Genomic DNA, 6,421 nt, shown 5'->3' with positions numbered 1-6,421 from the left:
ATGACAGGCCGATTTTGATGCATACCTTACGTACTTCGTTGATTCAAGTTCGATTTCTGTCCCGACCTCTGGTCGGTGGGAAGTCTGATAGAAATGAAAGTAAAATGTAATAATAGAAAAATATCAGTTTCATTTTCGAAAATACAAGAACTGCAACGCTTCACGCATTGATTGATTATTTTGCTGTTTTCCGCCACACTCAACAATTTTTCAGTTATCTGGTGGCGCCCAGTTTTTATTGGTGGAAGAGAGAACCCAGATACAATATACCTGGGAAGAGACCACCGACCTTCCGAAAGTAAACTGGGAAACTTTCTCACTTACCGGGAATTCGAACCCGCGCCGACAGAGGTGAGAGGCAGTGTGATTTTGAGCGCGATGCTCTAACCACTCGGCCACGGATGCCTGCATTTCAAATTGATGCCGCCGATACAACAAATACGGGTAGCAGAAAACGAACAGCGGGGATGTTAAGGTAGTACTCTACATCGTCATAATGGCTGACTTCCTTTAAAAACATGGATGAAAAAATCGATATCAGCAATATTTGGTTTTTCCTTTTCGATTTAAATACCTAGCTGAGTAGCTCAGTAGGTTAGAATACAGACTGCTGACCTGTAGGTCGGAGGTTCGAGCCCAGCAGGGGTTTTAATTTTTTTTCAGATTACCTTCCACTAAAACTGTATTTTTTGACAAAATAAAGTAAATTTGAAAATTTTCAACTTCAAAATATTGTTGTACATATCCTCCACTTTTCATCTACGTCAAATTTCTCTGGTGTAGCACACCTCCTTAAAGCCCAGGTACAGACGCAGCCGCCGGTCCCGCAGGGTGTAGCAACCAGCGATGATATAGCGTCCAGTAACGCCGTACGGTCCTTTCAGACAGTTACAAATCTAAATAAGTCCTTCAAATCATTGATATAATTTTTACACCACCCTGAAACCAAACCCTTACCCCTAGGATCATGCAATTTACAAATTTGATGAAAGACTACCTACTCCTTCTAAATATCTATTTAGTTTCAATTTAGTACATGTGTATCAAAAGCACTAAAGAAGGTGTTAATTAACTTTTTTACACATAAACACTATATACTAAATTTGGCCCCGCCCTGGGATCAAAACCCCTAACACGAGGATCATGAAATATACAATTTTGGTACAGGCCTCCCTGCTCTACATCACTATGCATTTACTTCACATCACTATGCATTTACTTCTTCTTTAACATTTACAGATATGAAGATTTTTGAAAAATGGTCAATTTTGGGCAGTTTTTGCCCCACCCCTAAGGCTCCAGGGGTGCAGGAGTCCTGAAATTTACAATGTATGCCCCCTCCCCCTTATTCTAAACATGCTTCATACCATACTTGAAAAGAATTGGAATGGTAGTTATCAAGAAGTTCAAAATTTATATTGTTCATACATTTAATAACTCACCATTTTTACCCCACCCTAATACCATACTATATACTAAGTTTGGCCTCACCCTAATACAAAACCTCTACCCCTGGGATCATCTTTACAATTTCAGTAAAGGACTATCTGCTCTTTCTACATATCCTTTTAGTTTCGATTTAGTATCAATAGCACTAAAGAAGATGTTATTTAAGTGTTTTACATATAAACACTATATACTAAGTCTGGCCCCACCCTGGGGTCATAACCCCTACCCTGGGGATCATGAAATTTACAATTGTTATAGAGGCGCTCTTGCTCTAATTTTCCAGGAAGTGTATTAACATTAAAACATTTAAAGATATGACTAATTTAAACCAATCCTAGAGTCCCAACCCTGGGTTGTGAAATTCACTATTTTTTTGTACATCCTTTTCTGCTATTCCTAAGTATGCATTTAGATTTGATACAGTATCGGCAAACTTACACATAAATACAATATATTAAGTTTGGTCTCACCCTAATACAAAACCTCTACCCCTGGGATCATCAAATTAACAATTTTGGTAAAGGACTACCTGCTCTTTCTAAATATCCATTTAGTATCAATAACACTATATAATATGCTATGTAAGTGTTTTACACATAAACATCAATTTTATTGTGTTTACATGAAATTGATCATTTCCGGTTTCCTTCACCTACATATGCTACATACCAAATTTGGTCAAGATTGACCCAGCAGTTTCTGGGAAGAAGTTGTTAACTAACGACGGATGTCGACAATAGCAATAGGTCACCTGAGTGACTTAGCCTTTTGTTGCCTTCTTGCGAGTTGGAGAATTTGCTTTATCCAAGGGTAATAACCTGCAGACAATTTTTGGAGTTGGTGATGTAAGCATACAGAATCTTTAATCGTCAGTGTGGGAGGTGTTCGAAAAATTCCCAAGAGGGACATTAAACAACATACAATCTCACGTTCACACCAAAGACTTGTTAAGTTATCACGTTCACATGAGAGAGTCGTTAAGTTCTCGCATATGACTTGTTAATCAAATTATCATGCCCACACGAAAGACTCTCATGCTCACATGGAAGACTCGTTAATCAAATTCTCGTGCTCACACAAAAGACTCAAGTTCTCACATTCATCCGAAATACCCGTTAAGTTCTCCCACAAAAGACTCGTTAATTAAGTTCTCACGCTCACAGGAAAGAGTCGTAAATTAAATTATCATGCTCACACGAAAGACTCATTAAGTTATCATAAAAAAGACTCGTTAAGTTATCATAAAAAAGACTCGTTAAGTTATCATAAAAAAGACTCATTAAGTTATCATAAAAAAGACTCGTTAAGTTTTCATAAAAAAGACTCGTTAAGTTATCATAAAAAAGACTCATTAAGTTATCATAAAAAAGACTCGTTAAGTTATCATAAAAAAGACTCATTAAGTTATCATAAAAAAGACTCGTTAAGTTTTCATAAAAAAGACTCATTAAGTTATCATAAAAAAGACTCGTTAAGTTATCATAAAAAAGACTCATTAAGTTATCATAAAAAAGACTCATTAAGTTATCATAAAAAAGACTCGTTAAGTTATCATAAAAAAGACTCGTTAAGTTTTCAAGATTTCAACTACTCCTGTTGGTCACGGTATAGAATCAACTACCAAACCTCCCGTCCATGATGCAAGCCCTACTGACTGTTCTACTTATATCCTTCACAAACAACAGACCATTAACAATTCAACAGAACGACCACCCACAAAATTAAAATCCTGGGAACATTTCGGAATTAACAAATTTAAATCCTGCGAACATGACAAGTCAAATGAAAAGAGGCGACTAATGGGGTGGTCCTTCGGATGAGACCGCAAAAACCGAGGTCCCGTGTCACAGCAGGTGTCTGGCACGATAAATATCCCTCCCTGCTCAAAGGCCGTAAACGTTGAGCATAGGTCTAAATTTTGCAGCCCTTCACCGGCAGTGGTGTCGTCTCCATATGAGTGAAATATTTTCGGGAGCCCCTCCTTTTCTATTGAAACAATATTTAATCAATCAATCCATGTAAAACATCAAATATACAATGAGCGGTTCTTACTTAGCATGTGACCATAAAAACCAAGTTGTAACATGCTGTCAAGAATGATTTGGCGTTTTTGTCGATCCGCCCCTTTAAACGATGTTACGTGCCTATCTATAACCATGAAAGGTGAAGATAACGAACAGTGATCAATTTCATAAATCCCATAATCAATACAAAATAGAGAGTTGGGCAAACACGCATCCTGGATATACCAGAGGTGCGATCAGGTGCCTAGGAGGATTAAGCATCCCCTGTCGACTGGTCATACCCGCCGTGAGCCCTATATCCTGATCAGGTAAACGGAGTTATCCTTAGTCAAAATCAGTGTGCCAAGAACGGCCTACATGTAACAATCGGTATGAAACATCAGACAGCATTTGCCCCAATGTTAGATTGTATTGACAAACTAGATTGTTATAACGACCATAAAATTTGAAATGCTGACTTTAAACGAGACTATTAAAACCCCTGCACCATCAACTTGTTTGTCAGTAGATTGCCTTGATTAAAAAACTGACCATACGCAGAGCAATCTCTAGCGTATCGAATCGGTTGAGAGATATAAACTCCATATGCAGGTGATAATGGAATATTGCTACATAAATATAACAAGTTGACAATGGAGAAGATGAAATCATCCCGTTTGTCATAAAGTTGAGTTGTTAGTTTGCTGTTAATATCTACTTTTAATTAAATATCCAAGTATGAAGCAAAAGTGGACGACTCTGTTGAGTCTTTTATTTCCAGCTTACAGGGATATATCGAATCGACATATGAATGAAAGTTATCATTGTTAATAGATAAAACGTGGTTGCTATATCTAAATGTTGAATTGAAGGCCACAGCAAGAGATTTTTTCTTTTCACGTAGAAGTTTCTGAATAAATTCTACTTCATGTGAATATAAAAACAGGTCAGCTAACAAAGGATCCCAATTCGTGTCCATGGGATTTCCAACATACTGTTGGAAGACCTGATTCCCAAAGACCACGAATATTGTCTTTGAGGAACTCTAGCATATTTTTTTTTAATTTCAACTTCAGAGTACTTGTTCGTGTAACCAGAGTGGTGTTTAACAAAGTAATTTTAGGATCACTGATCACTAGATATGATTGAATATTTCCGTTTTCCTTTATTGCTGAAAAAGCAATTGTCTATGATGTAAAAAAAAAAAAAAAAAGTTTAGTCTTTAATTTATCGTGAGGAATGGTGTATAGTGTTGAAAAGTCATAGGTTTTGATGTTGTTGATATGAGAAAAATTTTGCGATTTGAGATTAGCTAAAAGTTCTTTAGAATTTTTTAGAATCCACATTTGATTTACATCACTTCTGGCATATGTAGTCGCACAGTAAGTTTTAGTTTCTCCTTCACAACTGTTAATATTTTCGTGAGGAGTAAAAGTAGGGGCTTGGTAGAGCACGTACTGGATCCAGCGATACATCTTTGATTGTAAGGCTTTTTATGCAATTTAGGAATCCAGTACATGTACGGTAACTCGTATTCATTCGACCCATCGACTGGGATACCAAATGTGCCTAAAACTGAGGCATGGTTTTGAAGAATTTCATCATTTCAAAGGGCAGTAATTGGAGAATAAGTATGATTACCAAAAGTGGAGTTAATGCCGAATTCCTTTAATATACAGTTGTAATAATGAGCCTTACAAACAAAGACAATGTTGTTACAAGTTTTGTCAGCTGGAACCAAAACATATTTTTCATGACTCTTCTAGATCTGTAAACAATGCGCACTTTGGTTCGAGGTTATAAATTGATTTAGACATTATACTGACTGGGATCCGGCAGCAGATCTAGACATGACCTATGATATCCTTCTCCATACAATCAAGACTATGAAAGTTCAAATTTTTAAACATATCTCGTACGTGCCTAGACAATGCTTATAGAAGGTATAAATACACCCTCTTAATGTGGAAGGAAAACCTAGCATCATTTATTGTATTCAACGGAGTCTATTTTCTAAACGACACTTGAATGATGCATGTACAAACCAAAAACGTTGTTAACTACACCTTTCATACTTGAGTTGATAAATATTTTTAGCTTAGTTTAGTTGTAATAAGTACAAATATAAATACAAAGAATGAGGAACCCTTAAATTTTCTATTATGTTCAAAAGTTGAAATATCTTAATACCCATCCCTATATAACCTCTATACAAATGAATTAATACGTGTCACATACTTTACAAGAGTACCGCAAACGGTACAATATACGCCCGTCGGACAGTGAGCCTTTGACAAAATATCAGGGCAATATCTGTATCCGTAATGAAAAAAAGCCTGGAAAACTGTCTGACATATTCTTAGTCCAAAAATAGGTCAAGAATGGACCAATCCAGCTGAAATGCAAAATGATATTGTATTCCTCCAAGAGGAAACCTTTGACTAAATATCAAGGCAATATCTGTATGCGGAATGAAAAAAAAAGCCCGGAAAACTGTTTGACCTAATTTTTTTCAAAAAAGTAGGTCAAGGATGGACCAATCCACCTGAAATGCAAACTGAACTTGTATTTCTTTGAAAGGAAGCATATGTGTAAATTTCAGGGCAATATCTGTATCTGTAACAAAAAAAGTCCGGAAAACTGCTTGACCTACTTATAGCCCTAAACTAGGTCAACGATGGACCAATCCAGCTGAAATGCAAACTCACTCTTACAATTCTTGAGGGAGTTATTGTGACCAAATTTCAAAGTTGTATATGCATCCATTACGGAAAACATGACCCGGGACGGACGGACGCACGGACAGCGCCATAACATAATACGTCCCATCTAATGACGGACGTATAAAAACTGAAAAATCATATCAATAAATTACATTTCATGTGGAAAATTGTATTGATTTTACTTTTAAAAAATAAATTTAGTTTCCATTTCCGTCGGTTTTGAAAAAAGTTGGTTTGTAGCAAGTG

Source organism: Ostrea edulis, chromosome 2, assembly GCF_947568905.1.
Source record: "Ostrea edulis chromosome 2, xbOstEdul1.1, whole genome shotgun sequence".
Lineage (NCBI taxonomy): Eukaryota > Metazoa > Mollusca > Bivalvia > Ostreida > Ostreidae > Ostrea > Ostrea edulis.
The sequence above is the reverse complement of the archived record's forward strand: the minus strand, read 5'-3'. Positions refer to the sequence as shown.